Here is a 19,728-nt window from a genome sequence, read left to right as displayed (position 1 = left end):
TTTTCATGTCATGCGTCTCTCTCTCTCTCTCACACATATTTGTGTACTCAGGAGAAGTGGAGAAATTGGCGAAATAAGACTGTGGCTCAATCTGGTTCTCTAGCGATCGAACCTTCACTGGATCTAAAGCTCTGTCGGTGTTGTAGTGGCGTTGAGTGGGTTGTGGACTTGGTGGCATTGTAGGTTAACAGTAGCAATCTTTGGGGTAAGTGTTTCGTTGGTGGGGTTCTCGATAACTGGTGGGCAAGGTGTTTCAGTGGTGACAGAAGGTGGTTTTTTTTTTTTTGAAGGCTACAATCTACTTGTTGTAAGGTTGATTATGGTAATGGTGTGGTGGCTAGGTTTCTGGTGGTAGAAAACACGATGGCTGATTTTTGTTTTTGGTTTGGGTAAGCAGATTTGGTGGTGGTGGAGATTGTGTTTGGATTTAACCCTAAGTGGTATATGGCAGTGGTGGTGTGGTGGTGGTGGTTGTGTTTGTGTTTGGTGTTGTGTTGTCTTTAGTGGTGGTGTGCAGCAATGTTTGGCTGTGGTGGCTAGATGTTGTGTGGTGGTGGTAGCTGTATATGTTGAAAGGAGAGAGAAAAAATAATTATTTAAATGAAATAAAAAATAGAGTGTCGAGTCGGATGTGTGTCCATAAAAAAACATGTATAGCTAAACTATAAAAAATAGAGTTTTTTTGAATTAGTTTAGCTAAAAATCCCAGGAGACTAATGTGAACGCTTTTAGATTTTTTAAAATTTACATTCAATAGAAAAATATAAAGAAATAACCTTCTTCCTTGTCAAATATGTTATTGGAATTTTTGGTTATTTGGTCTTTTGCATAAAGAAATAATCGTTTTTGAGTTAAAATGTAGGTAACTTAAAATTGCTCATGTTTCTGAATGGCCAAAATTTTTAGGCAACACTTGATTAAAAAATTAATAATAAATCGATTTCTATGTTAAAATTGTGTTTATTTTAAAGTACACTGTCATTAAATTGAATGTAATGCATAAGACTTAAAAGTCTTACTTATCATACTATCGTACATAATTTAAGTTCAAAAAAGGAAAAAAAAAATTAAATGGGAGATAATCAGTGTATAGAAAATTTATGAGAACTTTTTTTGGGATGATGGCCTTTATTTATCCTTTTTTTATCACTTAACGCAGAGATATTGACCTTACCCCTACCTCTTTCTATCCCATTTTAGTTCCAATCTTGTTTCCTCGTCATTCAAAACTTGATAGTGTTTCTCTTTGGCCAAAATGGTCAAATATCACTATTGGCCGAAATATTTGGCAATCTATTACTGTTTTAGAAATATATATGGACTTTTTTGGAACTCGAGTTTCACGCTTGCAATGTAACTCAAGTTCCAGAATCTTAAATTCTTTAAAAAAAATAGCCTTCAAGTTTGTCGTACTATTTTTCATAGAACTCAAATTATACAGCAAACTCAATTTTCACAAACTTAAGTTTAAAAAAAAAATGATAGATCCCTAATTATTTCACAAACAGTAGTAAGTTGTCAAATATTTCTGTCAAAGATGGTATTTGGCCATTTTGACCGTTTCTCTCTCACTTACTAATTGCATTGACAATTAATGAACTTGGAGGTTGTAAGCAAGACGAGGTAGACTTTATTCCAAAAATATTGGCAATGTGTGAAAGTTGCATGAAGAATACATTGTTTCAAGATCAAACGTCTGTTTAGATATTGCTTATTGCTGAAAACTGAAAACACTGTAGTAAAATAATTTTTAAATATGAAAATAATGCCGTGAGACCCAGTTTTAAAGTTGATTTTGTTAGATTCCGTACTTGCGGGTCTTGTGAACAATGCACAAGACCCACAGAAAAAATGCTTGTTCACAGGACTCACAGAAAAAATGCCAAACACTCTCTCTTTCAATTTTTAATGCAATCCAAACCCATCCCAACTAGATTTTAAACGCATTGAAGAGTGGCAGCTTGAATGCAATAAAAAACACGCACAAGGGCTCCATCTTGTTCAATATTTTTGTTTATTAACACGTTAAAGAAATTCAAGTTTCTTTACGAGATAACAAGTGTCTTACAATAAATACATGACTTTGGGGAACAAGCATATGTTAACAAAACTAAAATATATTTTGAAATCTAACCAAAAGGCGGTAATTAAACAGTAAATGTAGGTAACCTAAATTGCTCATGTTTCTGAAAGGTCAAAATTCTTAGGCAACACTTCATTAAAAAATTAATAATAAATCAATTTATATATTGAATTTTGTTTATTTCAAAGTGTACAGTCATTAAATTGTATATAATGCATAAGTCTTAATGTCATACTTAGGAAAAAAATTGAAATGGGAGAAAATAAATGGATAGCAAAATTATGAGAAATTAAACTTTTTATGGGGATGATGGCCTTAGTTATCCTTTTTAATCACTGAACGGAAAACTATTGACCTTACTCCTATCTTTTCCTATCCCAATTTAGTTCCAATCTCGCTTCCTTATCACTCAAAACTTGAAGATGATGTTCTTATAAAAAATAAAAATAAAAAAACTTGAAGATGTCAAATTGCTTGAGTCTTCACACACTCTCTATCACACACCCCTTACAACAATTCCCACAACAAATACAGGGTATAAACAATTGATAGTAATTACAATCAAATTTGGCACGGAATAAAAGCCAACAAAACACATAGTTGTAAATCACAACTTTGCACCCATACTGAGTGTAAAGTGAGATTTTGGTGCCGCTGGGAAGCATTAGAAGAAGCCATTTATTGGCGGATGCAATCAGGCTAAATTGCAGGGTCTTTTGTTATTCGTATTCTCCAACTTAATTCTCTAGTAGATCGATTTCGACTTGGAGGGTCATGAAGAGGTTTTTTGTCGAGATAACACATCTCAGTGCTATCTTGTGTTTGCATGTCTCTTCCATACTCTTTAAGCTTTCTTTTTATTGTTGATGATTGATGAATGTGGCTTAGGATAGTGTTATCAGTTCATTGCACTTATTTACTCTTGTTCCGTACTTAATCTAAGTTGGAGCAAAAGCAATCTAGCCGTAATTTTTAAATGGGGGTCTGAACAGACTCTTGTGTTTTAGCACAAATCCAAACTTTCACATAGTATGTCATAATTCATATCTCTCAATTAATAATAATAATAATAATAATAATAAACATTAAGTATTTTATAATGAAATTAAAAATAATATATGACAAGTAGTGATTGCTACAGTATAAAGTGGAACACAAAAAATATAATAAAGGAGGATTTGTATTCGAATGAGGGTATGTACCCTCTAGCACCTTCGTACCCATAAGTATTCTGGTATTTTAATTAGCAAGTAAAGATGCTACTTGACAGACCCAAGGCAATCATATAAATCTCGACCAATGAAAAAGTATAAATTCACATGCCTTTTCGAGTGCTACTTAGAATTTGAGTCATGAGGTTCTTTTCCTCCACAGGAAATTGAAGGAATCTGACTATGAAAAAAAAAAAGAAAAAAAAGAAGGAATCTGTTACCAAAAAAAAAAAGGGGGTATTCTTGTAGCCACAAATATTATGATATTTTAGCAAGTAAAGATGCTTGACCAACCCATGTGCCATGGTGGACTGTGGACTGTGATCAGTTAGAAGTTTTGAACCTAATCAAAGAAATATAGAAAGAGATGCAAAGGTACCCAGGTTCTTGGAACATCTTATCATTCTTTTGAGTGTGTAAATAAGATAAGTAATATCAGTAGTGAGATCAGACGAGAACCAACAAAAATTTGCCTCCTCAATGTAAAATATTGTAAAATAGTTTGTGATTGTACCATTATTCTGGAACATGACATGGTTTTAGCAGTTATATCAAGATTGTGGTTCACATCAGAAAAGAAGAGAAGAAATACAACAGAAGAAGAACAAAACGAAGAAATGAATAACAAGGCTTAAACGACATTAGTATAAGTGTAATTATTGTTTAGTGTATAAAACTACATGTAGTTTATCATGTTTTAGGTGAATTAAGTTCACACGTGGAGTAACTAACTCACTCACGTGCCATAACTACCTCCGTGTATTTAGGGATATTTCTCTTTGCTCTTTGATGCTCTCTGTTTTGGTATTTAGCCACAGAGGTTGTATAGATTTATTCATTAATGTAAAATCAGTTTTTCTTCAACTTGAATTCTCTCTAGCACTTCGTTTCTTTCTAAAGATACTTGTGCTTTCTTATATGGTATCAGAGCCTGAGCTTTTATCAATGGCGTCAAACACTGAAACTACTTCATCCAGTTCTTCACATCGCGAGCTTACTCCAATGGAGGATCCTCGCAGTCCATTTTTTATGCATCATGGAGAATCTCCTGGTGTGATCCTCGTTGCTCAACATTTGATTGAGGATAACTATCCAACCTGGTCTAGAGCGATGGTAATGGCTTTGGATGCCAAAAGTAAACTTGGCTTTGTTGATGGCTCCATCACTACTTCCATGGCAATCACACCGCTCGAGAAACAGGCATGGTCAAAATGCAATTCGATGATCTCATCTTGGATCTTGAACTCTGTATCACCTCACTAGGCATGGTCAAAATGCAATTCGATGATCTCATCTTGGATCTTGAACTCTGTATCACCTCACATCAAAGCTAGTGTCATTTACAGAGACACAGCTTTTGCAGTGTGGAATGCACTCAAGATTCGTTTCTTGCAAGCAAATGGACCTAGAATTTCTTAGCTCCAGAAGCAAATTTCCACTATATTGCAAGGTGATTCCACTGTAACAACCTTCTTCACTGATATTCAAGCTGCTTGGGATCAATTGTTGAATCTCAGGCCTTTACCAAGTTGTTCATGTGGCAAATGCAATTGTGGAGTAAATGATAAGATTGCATATCTTTATCATCAAGATTCAATTATGCAGTTTCTCAATGGACTGAATGAATGCTATTCACAAGTCAAGACTCAAATCCTTATGATGGAGCCTGTTCCATCGATAGATAAGGCTTTCTCGTTGGTAATCCAGGAAGAAAGGCAAAGGTTTTCAACCTTTAATGGTGCTCCCTCTGTTGAATCAGCTGTACTTGTAGTTAAGAACCAAGCTTTCAATCAAGGTTCTTCTCCAAACAACAGAAATGGGAGTAATTTCAAAGGAAATAATGCCAAAGGAAGACCTGTGTGCAGCCACTATGGGAAGCTTGGTCATATTATGGAAAAATGTTACAAGATTATTAGATTTCCTCCAGGTTATAAGCAAAAAGGAAGGATTGCCAAGGATAATCAGGTTATAATTGATGATGATCAAGGTCAACCTGAATTCGTGCATCAGAATAATCATTTTCCTTTTACTTCAGAGCAGTATCAACAGTTGCTTTCTCTACTGAATACTCATACATCCACATCTGGTACTTCCAATGATGTTGCAGCTACAGCAAATTCTGCTATTTCAGGTAATCTTTGTGCTTCTTTACAAGACTCTGTGTGCTTGAATATGCAGCATTCCATTTTTGCCTAAAATCCAGCAAATAAAACAATTCTTGGAAAACAAACTTGGGTCTTGGACACTGGGGCAACAGATCACATTGTCCATTCTGTTAAACTTTTCACTAAAATCACAAGTTCCATTTCATCTTTTGTTCAATTACCTAATGGTGAAAGAGTAGTTGTCACAGACATTGGCACCATTCAAGTTACAGCTAGCCTTGTTCTTGAAAATGTGCTATGTGTTCCTGCTTTCACTTTCAATTTGATATCAGTGAGTAAATTGACAAAAAGCCTGTCATGTTGCTTTGTTTTCTTGTCCAATTTATGCTTCATACAGGCCCTTTCTTGTTGGAAAACGATTGAAGTGGGTAAACTACATAACAACCTCTACTTGCTATCTACAACTCCTTGCAAAACTGATTCTGCAGCATCTTCTATTTTGGATTCTGTTTTCAATACTTTTGTCAATAATGTTTCTGAAATTCCTGTCATAACCAAGCCTTTTCTTTGGCATCTTAGACTAGGACATGCTTCAGATGCAAAATTACTTGCTTTACATGATTGTATTCCTGATGTAAGTAATGTTCATAGCAATAAAACTTGTACTCTTTGCCCCATTGCAAAACAGAAATGTTTGCCCTTTCCTTTCTTCAATCATATTTCTGAATCTGCTTTTGATCTTATTCACTGTGATGTATGGGGTCCTTTTGCCAAATCCACTCATGATGGTTTTAGATATTTCCTTACCATAGTTGATGATGCCACTAGGTCCACATGGTTGTATCTTATGAAAAACAAATCAGAAACCAGACCATTGTTGATTCCCTTTTTCAACATGATATCCACACAGTTTAACACCAAAATCAAGGCTATTCGGACTGATAATGCTCAAGAGTTTATCCTAAAAGAATTTTATGCTTCTCATGGAATTTTACATCAACATTCATGTGTAGCCACTCCACAACAGAATTCAGTTGTGGAGAGGAAGCATCAACACATATTGAGCATTGCAAGAGCCTTAAAATTTCAGTCCAATATGCCTCTTACCTTTTGGGGTGATTGTGTTTTAACTGCTGTGTATATTATAAATAGATTACCATCTTCCATTTTAGGCAACAAAACTCCTTTTGAGAAACTTTATAACAAAATTCCTTCCTATGATCATCTAAAGGTTTTTGGATGCCTATGTTTTGTCTCTACTTTGTCTCACAATAGGTCCAAATTTGCTCCTAGATCTCTGCCATGTGTTTTTCTGGGTTATTCTTATGAAGTTAAGGGTTACAAGGTCCTTGATTTAGCTACCAAGAAAACTTTTATATCTAGGGATGTCCTTTTCCATGAGACTGTCTTTCCCTTCATATCCTCCACCTATTCAGCCTCACCTTATTCTACCATCCACTTGCCTCATATCTTTCCTTCCCTTGATTCTTACAATGACCTATTACCCTCTAATTCTCATCATGTTACCCCTGTCACACCTCCAATTCTTGATTCCACATCTGTTTTGCCTATTTTTGATTCCAACATTACTTCAGATTTATCAAACTTTTCCCCAATTCTTCCTGCTGCTATTCCTGCAGGTTCTATACATGACCCTATTCCCAATTCTATTCCTGGTTTTCCCATTCCTGCTGCTGTTGATTCTGCAGACCCCATACATGCTTCCATTCCCAATTCCATTCCTGGTTCTCCCATTCATGCTGTTGATGATTCTGCAGAATCAATACATGCTTCCATTCCTAATTTTATTCCCGATTCCCTCATACCTTCTACTGTCAATTCTGCAGACCCTTTACCTATTTCCAATATTATTCCTATCTCAACTCCTGTTTCCATTCCTTCCTTACGAAAATCTACTAGAATCAGTAAAGCTCCTGCTTATCTGCAAGACTATAAATGCAATAATGTTGTTCATGCTTAAATTACTCATTCTAATTCCTCCATCAAGTCAGGGTGTCTCTCTTCCATGTCAGGTACACCATATCCTTTATCTGATTACCTCAATTCTTCTGGTGTATCACCTTCTTATTCCGATTTTTATTCCCTAATCATTGTTGTTTCTGAGCCCAAGTCTTATTCTGAGGCTGTCAAAGATCCTAAGTGGCAGAATGCTATGGATGATGAGATTACAGCCTTGGAGTCTAATCAGACCTGGACTCTTGCTTCCCTACCTCCTCACAAGAAGGCAATTGGGTGCAAATGGGTATACAAGATCAAGTATAAGGCTGATGGGACAGTGGAGAGGTACAAAGCTATGCTTGTGGCCAAAGGCTTCACCCAACAAGAGGGTTTAGACTTCACAGATACTTTTTCTCCAGTGGCTAAGATGACTTCAGTGAAGACTTTACTTGCCATTGCTGCTGTGAAGGGCTGGCACCTTATTCAACTTGATGTAAACAATGCTTTCCTCCATGGTGATCTCCATGAGGATGTTTACATGCATCTGCCTCAAGGGTTTCACAGCAAGGGGGAGCAATTGGTGTGTAAACTAAATAAGTCTTTGTATGGTTTGAAGCAAGCCTCAAGACAATGGTACTCCAAGTTTTCCTCTACCATTTTGAAATGTGGATTCAAGCAATCTAAGTCAGACTACTATCTTTTTGCAAAGAAGTGTAATCAGTCTTTTATAGCTCTATTGGTGTATGTTGATGACATACTTATTGCCAGCAATGATGCTCTTGCTGTTGATGAACTTAAGGTGTTTTTGAATCAAGAGTTCAAGCTGAAAGACCTTGGGAACTTAAGATTTTTTCTTGGTCTTGAAGTGGCCAGATCAAAGTTAGGCATTTCCTTGTGCCAAAGGAAATATGCCTTAGAGATACTTAAAGATGCAGGGATGACAGGTTGCAAACCTAGCAGAGTTCCTATGGAACAAAATTTGAAGCTAAGTAAGTTTTGTGGGGAGTTGCTACCTGACCCTAGTGTTTACAGAAGATTAGTAGGGAGATTGTTGTATCTCACTATCACCAAACTAGATATTGCCTACTCAGTTCAAAAATTGAGTCAATTCATGTCCAAACCACGAAAACCACATCTGGATGCAGCTTATAAAGTGTTGCAATACCTTAAAGGGAGTCCTGGTCAGGGTGTTCTTTTGTCATCAAAATCAGACTTACAATTAAAAGCTTACACAGATGCAGATTGGGCATCTTGCGTTGACACCATAAGATCTACCACTGGATTTTGTATTTTTCTAGGCAATTCTCTAATTTCATGGAAGACCAAGAAGCAGTCTATAGTCTCTAGATCATCTGCTGAGGCAGAATATAGAGCCATGGCAATGACCACATGTGAAATAACTTGGCTTCTAGCTTTATTACAGGATTTAGAAGTTCTCCATCTCAAACCTGTTATGCTTTTCTGTGATAATCAGGCAGCCATATACATTGGTGAGAATCCCGTGTTTCATGAGAGAACCAAGCATATAGAAATTGATTGCCACTTGGTTAGGGACAAGGTACAAGATAAGGTGCTCAGACTGTTCTTCACCCCTACTCACTCTCAACTAGCTGATTTACTCACAAAAGCTCTTAGTGGTCAACAACCGCGAGCTTTACTTTCCAAGATGAACATTGTGAACATTCACAATCCAGGTTTTCATCTTGAGGGGGAGTATCAAGATTGTGGTTCACATCAGAAAAGAAGAGAAGAAATACAACAAAAGAAGAACAAAACGAAGAAATGAATAACAAGGCTTAAACGACATTAGTATAAGTGTAATTAGTGTTTAGTGTATAAAACTACATGTAGTTTATCATGTTTTAGGTGAATTAAGTTCACACGTGGAGTAACTAACTCACTCACATGCCATAACTGCCTCCGTGTATTTAGGGATATTTCTCTTTGCTCTCTGATGCTCTCTGTTTTGGTATTTAGCCACAGAGGTTGTATAGATTCATTCATTAATGTAAAATCAGTTTTTCTTCAACTTGAATTCTCTCTAGCACTTCGTTTCTTTCTAAAGATACTTGTGCTTTCTTATAAGTTAAGTTGCTGTATATGTGGAATTTTTGCTCTTTGAGTTTTATGTTTAAGGACTCTAGCAAAGAGGTTGATCAGTTTCTACATGTTTCTTAGTGTTTTTGAAATCATCTGGAAAATATTTCACCATTTTTCCGTTTGTATATTATATATATATATATATATATTCACGTTAGGATCAAACCTACTTTATCCACAACTTTACAAGAATCGCATTCATAGATATATAATTTATCTTCCACTATGACGACTACCAACCAAAAAGTTTTATTAACAAAGTAAATAATCGACTATATGCTAATGAAAATCTCATACACAATCTAAGATAAAATGTAAATTTTAATTTATTTACTCAATTAATTGCACTCGTCGATTTTTCATATTTTGAAACTGCTACATAATTTCTTCACACTCAATAGTCTTGAACATATCTTTATCAATATATGTGACTAAACAATTATTTATCCATTGATCTCCCATTCAATTATGTAATGAATTTTTAATTATGTTCATTATTGAAAACTTTCTTTCAACAGTAGCTACTGCAACTTGTAAGATTAACGCTGAGATCACTAACATGTAAAACAATGGATATAAAACATCCTTTTTCATTTCTACCATTATTTTAATATAAGAGTTGTTGGAGTGTAGGACCGTAGGTCTATTTATGTGAGAGCATTAGCATTGGTAGTGCTAAAAAGCCATATTACTATTTTTAGCCCCATCAATACTAAAAAGCTTGTTGCAATGGTGGAGGAAAAGCAAAAAAAATTGGCTGTTGAGCTATAGTGCATAGCCAAAGATGTCTCTGCATCGTAGCTAAGATGGTAAAAAAAAAAAAAACAATATTTTATTAAAAGTTGTATTATTTTATTGTGTTGGTAGTAGTGATTATTGTTTATTGTAATAGATATATTATTTTATTATGTTAAATATTAAAATAAAATCACTGATATTGAGTATTTTGTAAAATGAAGTAGTAAAATAGATGAAACAATTTTTTGTGGTGTCAAATTGTGAAAATTTTGGCACCACCAATACTGATGCTGCCGTGAGAATTAAAAAAAGAAAAGAAAAGAAGTTATTTGGCCTTTTTGTGGTGTAGGGGGGCAAATAAGACATTTTCTTACAATATAGTAATATTATACTATTATTAGAAAAACTAGATAATGTCTCGTGCGATGTGCGGACACTTTGCAAATTCATTTGGAAATAATTTTTATGTTTCTTGTTGTATATAGTATTTATGTTTTTTCAAACTATTGTCAAATGCTTTAGCTCCCTTTTCTTAATTCATATTTATAATTTTTCTTATTCTAGAAGTAGTTCCAAACTATTAATTGGCTTTTGTTTACTAATATTGATATATTAGATTGAAATTGTATAGTTCTTAGGCATTTCTAGGAGACCATGTCATATATTATAAATTTAATATTAAAAATAATATGTAGAAAAACTGCTACTAAGTCGCAGTTATAGTATATAGAATAAGGTAAAATGAAAATACTTACTTTCCAACCTAATGATATGCCATTTTCTTTAATTAGCTTTGTTAGAGTATCAGTGCAATTATCATCAATGTTCATATTCAAAATATTTTTAGTATTTAATATATTTGTGAAGCAAGCTCCCAAGCATTCAAATATAGTATAAAGAAATTCAGCAATATATATATATATATATAGTAGAAGGAAAATTACCACACAAAAAAAAAAAAAAAAAAATTGAACCATATAAGCAATTAATGCAATTGCCTAAGGCCCCCAAATAAAAAAAGGCTCCCACTTGGAAAAAAAATATATATATATATATATATATATAATATTTATCTATATATTTTAATTACAAATAAAAATATTTTAGGTATATTTATTGGTCAATAAAATGCATTAAAAAAGCCACATTGTATCTTAAAATGTAGAATGTTGCACAATAACAGTGCACCCAACTTGATAACATAAGATTGCACAGTGCACATAGCACTGTGCAGTCTTGTCCACAAGCCCCAACACATCATAAGGCTTAAGCTAAGCTGGCCCCCACATGAGCCCACACTAATTAATAAGTTATCACTTATTTTTTTTTTTTAAATGCAAACTCTTACTTTATCAATTATTATAAATTATCACACCAATTAATTATTTGATATATATTGTATTAACTCATTTGTATTATAGTGATACTAATTTATTGAACCATGTAATAAATTAATTTTTATTTGTACAAATTTAGACTTTAAAGTTAAAAAAAGAATCCACTTAAAATTTTCGCCTAAGGCCCCCAAAGTTGTTAAGCTGGCCCTACTCAGACGGTTAAAAACCAGTTGTACAAACCATAGGAAGCCCATCAAGACCCACATTACTGAACATGAGGTGTTACCAATAGAGGCATTAAAGTCACAATAACAACCACAATGGCTAGGAGCTCCGGAAACATATATAAAGACCTCATAGCACCAACACAAGGTACATAGACACTTCTAAAATTACTTATAGTTATTCTGTAATTCTAAAGGCTTCCTTGTACTGACTTTGGCAGTGGGGACGTTGTGGTAGGCACCACACCGGTGACCACCTTGAGAGAGCCATCTTTCCATATTTGTCGGGACATCGACGAGGATTCAGCTCCATCTGGATGCATTTACAAGGACTGACGATTTTTACTTCATTAGTTTTGCGTCATTTATGGGAACGACATTTTCATACATAAGTTTGAATGTATAGTTCCCAATTTATTTCTACATTCAAATGGAGTCTAACCAGGATTCTGCAGCATTAGCTCTGCAAGTCCAGGCTCTTGCGGCTAGCGTCGAAGAACTCACCAGACAGAATCAGGAAATGAGGCTACAACTTCAATAAGAGGAGAATCGGTCTAGAGCCAATCAAGAGGATGAGGGAAATAGCCATTGGAGGAGCGACTGTCGAGGACCAGCTACCCTAGATGAGCAAAACTCAGATCTTCTTCGGGAGATGAGAAAGGAGATGGATGAGTTGAGGAACACCATTAAGGGGAAAACAGACTGAAGCCTGGATAGAATGGTCAGGGCAACAGATTTACCCTTCACCACGGCAGTCTTGGAATGCCCTATGTCGTCGAAATTTTGGTTGCCTCAGCTTGAGCCATTTGACAGACTTAAGGACCCCCAGGACCACCACGACACCTTCAAGACAACACTAGGCCTTTAATAGCCTCATGACGAAATACTGTGTTGTTCCTTCCCCACCACTCTTAAAGGAGCTGCAAGGAAGTGGTTCACAAAGTTACCATTATCGTCCATTGACAGCTTCGAACAATTGAGCAATGCCTTTTTGCGCCATTTCATTGAGGGGCAATGCCCTAAGAGGCTAGCAGACCACTTACTCACCATTAGACAAGGGGAGAAAGAAACCGTGAGGTCGTATACGAAACGCTTTACTCGGAGACTCTAGAGGTGGAGGAAGCTGACGACAAGGTGCAGTTGACGACCTTTAAAGCGGAGTTAAAGTCCAGAAAGTTCGTGGTTTCACTCGCAAAGAATCCTTCTAAGACGATGACAGGAATACCTGTGAAGGCACAGAAGTACATGAACGTAGAAGATGCGTTAGCTGCTATAAAGGACGTGGAAAAGTTAGGAGACAAGGGAAGGAAGGAGGACGATCACAGAGGACAAAAAAGGAAGCATCCAGATCGTCGGACTAATGATAAGAGTAAAAGGAAGGACGAAAAAATTCCTCGAACGGTAAAATTCACTCCTTTAGTTACGCATGTTGACAAAATTTTGGCACAGATTAAGGATAAGCACTACCTCAAATGGCCAAGGCCATTACATTCATCCCCCAATGCCTGTGACAAGAAGAAGTACTGCTGGTTCCATAAGGATCACGGTCACTACACAAAGGATTGCAGGGACCTAAAGAAGCAGATAAAGGAGCTTATACGGAAAGAGAAATTACAGAAGTATGTGAAAAAGGGGGAATCTAGCAGATTCAGAGGCGACACCAAGAACCAGTGCAAATTTTCACCCAGTGACGAGGATCACACGTCCTAGCGCCTGTCAAGTGTAATCGGGGAGATAAAGATGATCACGGGTGGCCTATCCATAGGGAGGTCATTCAAATCCCTCAAGAAAGCATATCAGAGGCAGGTGAACAACGTCCACAGGATGCCCCCATTTAAGCAAAGACGAACAACCCAAGACATGTGTTTCTCAGAAGAAGATGTTAGGGGAGTGAAGTAGCCTCATGACGATCCTTTGGTCATAATGCTCGTGATAGAAGGATTCAATGTCAGGAGAATCCTCGGGTATAATGGTAGCTAGGCGAACATCATCTACCTCTCCACTTTCCAGCAGCTAAAGCTAGATCCAGGAAGGCTTCGCCCATTTGACTCTCCCCTTATCAGCTTCTGTGGAGACGAGGTGTATCCCATCCCAAAGGCATAGTGACACTGACGGTTATAGTGGGGACTCACCCGAGGCAGTTGACTAGTCAGTTGGACCTTTTGGTAGTAGATTGCCTTTCATCTTACAATGTGATCATTGGGAGACCCACGCTTAACCATTCGAAAGCAACCACATCTACCTATTGCTTGAAGGTAAAGTTCCCAACAAAGAATGGTGTGGGCGAGGTGAAAAGAGATCAAGTACTGGCCAGGGAATGCTACTAGGCCGTGCTAGCTGCCAAAGAAACTCATACATGGATGATTGAAGAGAAGGAAGAAGAGAAAGTGGAAGCCCTGGAGACAGTGGAGTTGGTCAAGGGAGAAACAGCAAAGAAAACCAGGATAGGGACGACATTGTGTTCCGAGATGAGGATGAGACTTGTCTAGTTCCTTAAAGAGAACCTAGATGTTTTTGCAAGGAGTCACGAGGACATGCCAGGCATATCCCCAAGAGTCATCGAACACAAGCTAAATGTGAACCCCGAAAAGAAACCCGTCCAGCAGAGACGACGAGTCTTCGTTCCAGAACAGAATCAAGCAATTACGGACGAGGTTAACAAATTGCTATCAGTAGGTTTTATTCAAGAAGTTCACTATCCAAAGCGGCTCGCCAATGTTGTTCTAGTGAAGAAAGCGAATTGGAAATTGAGGATGTACGTGGACTTCACGGACCTGAACAAAACTTGCCCAAAAGAAAATTTCCTTCTGCCAAGGATAGACTAGCTAGTGGATTCTACAGCAGGGTATAAGCTACTGACGTTCATGGATGCCTTCTCAGGATATAACCAGATAAAGATGGCTGAAGAGGACCAGGAGAAAACTGCTTTCATCTCGAGCTAAGGGCTTTATTGCTATAAGATAATGCCATTTGGACTAAAAAATGCAGGAGCAGCTTACTAAAGGTTAGTAAATAAAATGTTCAGCAAGTAGATTGGGAGAAATATGGAGGTATATGTGGATGACATGCTCGTCAACAGAAAATAAGAACTTACCCATCTAGACGACCTCAAAGAAACATTTGCCACACTTAGACAATACTAGATGAAGTTGAACCTCGGTAAATGTGCCTTTGGAGTAGTCTTGGGGAAGTTCTTGGGATTCATGGTGTCCCAAAGGGGGATAGAAGTAAACCTGGAGCAAGTGCGAGCCATACTCGATATGGCATCACTAAAGACAGTCAAAGAAGTCTAGAAGCTCACAGGAAGGATAGCGGCACTCAACAGGTTCGTCTCTAAAGTGACGGACAAATGCTTGCCATTCTTTAAGACATTGAAGCAAGCTTTTGCTTGGACTGACGATTGTGAGGAAGCCTTTCAAGAACTCAAGTGTTACCTGAGCAATTCGCCCCTTTAAAGTTCGTCCAAAATCTGGCAGTATTAGCCACAGTCGTGAGTGCAGCCTTGATTCGAGAAGAGGATAAGAAACAACTCTCAGTTTACTACGTCAACCAAGCTTTTCAAGGTGCAGAAGCTAGGTACCCAAGGATTGAAAAGATTGCATTTGCATTAATAGTAGCTTTGTGCAAGTTGCAACCGCACTTTCAGGTGAACCCCATCCTGGTAATGACAAACCAACCTATCAAGAAGTCCATGAACAAGCCCAAGGTAGCAGGGAGAACGGTCCAATGGACAATCGAGCTTAGCTAGTTCGACATCAATTACCACCCCAGGACAGCCATTAAGTCACAGGCTCTGGCAGACTTCATCACCGAGTTCATTCTTCCAGACGAGGACAGCCTCATCGACAAGACAGAACGGTGGACGATACAGACCGATGGTTTATCCGTCCAAAAAAGGGGAGGAGTAGGGGTCGTCATAACCACCACAGACAGAGAAACGCTTAAATACAGAGTTCAACTAAAATTCCTAGCCACTAATAATAAAGCCGAGTACGAAGGAATATTGACAGGGCTAAGGGTCAGAATGGTATTGGAAGCTAAAAACTTGCTCCTCTAGAGTGATTCTAAGCTGGTAATAGGGCAAATAAAGGAGGAGTACGAAGCAAAGGAGGAAAGAATGCAAAAAAACCTCTGGCTGATGAAGCATTTGACACAGGAGTTTGATAGGGTGGAGTGCGTGTGGATCCCTAGGAGCTAAAACATGGTAGTAGACGAAATCGCAAAGCTAGCATCGTTAGAAGAAGGATCAACGAGCATGGGCTTAAAGATGGAAGTCCAGAAATGCCTTGGCATTGAAGAAATCTCTACATTTCCAATCCAAAGCACAAGCAGCTGGATGACCTCGATCATATCATTCCTCTAAGACGGCCATCTCCCGCAAGACGTCGAGGAGGCTAGGAAGGTCAGGAAGAAAGCAACTAGATTCACGATCCTGAATGACACCATATACAAAAGGGGCTTTTCCATGCTCTACTTGAAGTGCGTAGATGAAGAGGAAGCTAAGTATATTTTGAAAGAAATTCATGAAGGGGTGTGTGGAGACCATGCAGGCCCTAGATCCTTGGTAAGTAAAGTCGTCAGAACAGATTACTTCTGGCCTACTATGTAGGTAGACGCGAGGGAGCTCATCAAGAAGTGCAATAAGTGACAGAGGTTTAGGAAAGTCCAACGCCTTCCAGCAGAAAGACTGACAACGATAGTCTCCCCTTGACCATTTGCACAATGCGGAATTGACAATGTTGGCTCATTACCCCAAGGTAAAGGACAGGTAAAGTTCCTATTAGTCGCTATTGATTACTTCACGAAATGGGTTGAAGCGGAGGCATTAGCAACCATCACCCGAAGCGAAAATCCAAAGTTTTGTGTGGAAGAATATAATTTGCAGGTTCGGGATTCCACGGATGATCATATCAGATAATGGGTGGCAGTTTGACAATCAGTGTTTCAGGGATTTTTCTTAGGTCTAGGGATAAAGAACCAGTTCTCATCGCCAGGACATCCACAAGCAAAAGGACAGACAGAGGTGACTAATCAAACACTACTCAAGATCATTAAAGTCAAGTTGGACGAAGCTAAGGGGGCTTGGCCCGAGGAATTGCCCAATGTCTTGTGGGCTTAGACTCATTTACGACACTGAGATAGTAATTTCGATCGAAGTGGGAATAAGTGGTATCAGACGAGAAATTTTCCACGAGGACAACAACAACAATCAGCTAAGAGTCAACCTGGACTGCCTGGATGAAGTCAGAGATGGAGCCGCTAACAATATGACAAAGTATCAGCAGAAGATGGCTGATTACTACAACAAGAGAATGAAGCTCAGACGACTTGACATAGGGGACCTCATCCTATGCAAAGTGACCTCGGTAACTGGAGATCTTGCCTAAGGGAAGCTCGGCCCAATCTGGGAAGGACCCTATCGAGTCATCCATTACTTTAGATAAGGCAGTTATCACCTGGAAACCTTAGACAGGCAGAGACTTCCACCACCATAAAACATCGAGCACTTGAAGAAGTACTACCACTAAATGTAACAGGCAATTGTATTCATTTTTGAAAGCAATAAAAGAACTACTCAGTCAATGACTTAATGCAAGTAAACACAGCAGCAAAAAAAAAATAAAAAAAATAAAAAAAAATAAAAAAAATAAAGACAAGATCCCTTAAATGGGAGTAAGTCATAAAAATGGCTAAGTAACAAGATTCTGCTTAGACGGGTATAAGCTACTGATGATTCCAAAGATGACAAGATCCCTTAAATGGGTGTAAGTCATAAAAATGGTTAAGTAACAAGATTCCGCTTAGATGGATGTAAATTACTGACGAAACCAAAGATGATAAGATCTCTTAAATGGGTGTAAGTCATAAAAATGGCTAAGTAACAAGATTTCGCCTAGACGGATATAAGTTACTGACGAAACCAAAAGATGACAAAATCCCTTAAAAGGGTGTAAGTCATAAAGAGAAAAATGACTAAGTTACAAGATTTCGCCTAGACGGATATAAGTTACTGACAAAGTCAAAAGATGACAAAGTCCTTTAAGAGGGTCTAAGTCATAAAGAGAAAAATGGCTAAGTAACAGGATTCTGCCTAGACGAATGTAAGTTACTGATGAGTCCAACGAACAACAAAATCCCTAAAAAGGGTATAAGTTGCAACAAATTAGCTGAGTAGCAGAATCCGCCCAGACAGAAATAAAGTACTGACGCAGGCAAAGAACGATAAAATCCCTTAAAGGTCACAAACAGAAAATTAAAAGCCAAAAACGACGAGCAGTTACCATTGTTTTCACATAAGAATTAAAAGCCCATAAAACACTAGGCTAAAAACATTGTTCTTAAGTTAGAAATATTGTTTTGAAAGTAGAATCTAAAAGCCCAAAACACACTAGGCAACAAAAAATATATAAAAGGAAAGAAAAACAAATGAACATAAGGCAGGGTCAGGCAGCAGCAGCATCGTCACCATCTGGAGGAGGCATAGGAGTATCCCCGGGAGTAGCTTCAGTAGGAGCAGTTGATTGGGAAGCCTCGTCCGCCGTCATCTCCTGGTCGACCACTTCCATGTTGAGATTCTCGAGGTCTACTCTAGAAGGATGTTTGATCAGGTATCGACGGAGGAGCTCGAAGCCCTTGAAGTACCAACTGAAGAGCACGGTGTTGTACTTGTCAGTTTGCTGGAAGGCCTTGACGGCCTTGGCTGTGATGGTCTTCAGCTTTTCCCTAGCAGCCAAGAGCTGTTCATCCTTCTCCAATGTGAGCTGCTTTTCTGCCTTGAGGTCATCTCCCAAAGACTTGACATTCTCCTTGACGAAGTTGGCCTCATCCATAGCAGTAATTAAATCCTTCTTTAACTTGGAATTTTCTACATCCAAAGCCTCCACCCTGGACACAACCGAAGTAATCTTAGCTTCCTGAGTAAGGTACTCGAAAGTGATGTGAAGACTCTCCCCTAACACCTGAAAAGTGAATCCAACATTAAGGACGACACAAAAGGAAAGAAAAAGAAAAAGGTAAAATCACATAAGTACAATACCTGGACGAGCTTGTGGAGGTGATGACCCACAACCTCGTTAGTAGACACCCCCAAGAACACTTTTATATCCTCAGTAGTAAAGGTATCTTGCGCCCGAGCCAGCGCAACCCTGATGTCATCCCAGACATTGGAAGATCTGGAGTCAGCTTTTTCTTTTTGCTTATCCCCAGTTCACTGCCTTTTATTCCGTTGGGGAGGAATCTCCTCAACTGAGGTGGCTGGGGAAGTAATCCTCGCAGACTCGATGCTAGGATTAGACGGAGTTATTGTAGTGACAAGAGTCCCTTTCTCCATCACTCGTACACCTCTGGTCCCAAGATTGGATAGGGGCTTATTCTTCTTAGCCCTCATTCGGGCATACATTCCTTGGTTGAATTTGGTCGCCATTCTTGCAAAAGGAAAACACTTGGAAAAAAAAAAAGACAGGGCAACAAAATCAACATGGACGAGTCTAACACTTACTTTTTTTCTCCTCAATCTCTATATTTCGCAAGATGAAGGTAGACGGTTATGGACTAAAGCCAATAGAAGGCAAGAGTTCGCGGATCCACCAAATCGTCAAAACCCTTAATCGTCCTTGCATACTCAATTGCCTTTTCAACGCATCCCTTATACTTGCTTTTAAGCTTGGGCCGTCTCTTAATTGCACAAGACAATGGGCAAAGGAGTTAGTGACAATAAATAAACATGATGAAAATTAATGGTCTAGGAGGAATAATGATGCACCTAAGTTTGGGTTACTCCACCGACGGAGCAACCTTGGGAGATTACCCTAAACTTCGTTAGAGAGAGTCTCTCAATCGTCCTCAGACACAAAAAAGAACCGGAACTTCCAGTATCTGAAGGATGAAGGCAGATCCTGGACGATCCTAGTCCTCCTGTCCCATGGCACCAGCTTATAATACCCATGCTCCTTAGACACCTTTAAACGGTAT

The sequence above is a fragment of the Quercus suber genome, unplaced genomic scaffold (genome assembly GCF_002906115.3).
Source record: "Quercus suber isolate HL8 unplaced genomic scaffold, Cork oak 2.0 scaffold_22, whole genome shotgun sequence".
Classification (NCBI taxonomy): domain Eukaryota; kingdom Viridiplantae; phylum Streptophyta; class Magnoliopsida; order Fagales; family Fagaceae; genus Quercus; species Quercus suber.
The sequence above is the reverse complement of the archived record's forward strand: the minus strand, read 5'-3'. Positions refer to the sequence as shown.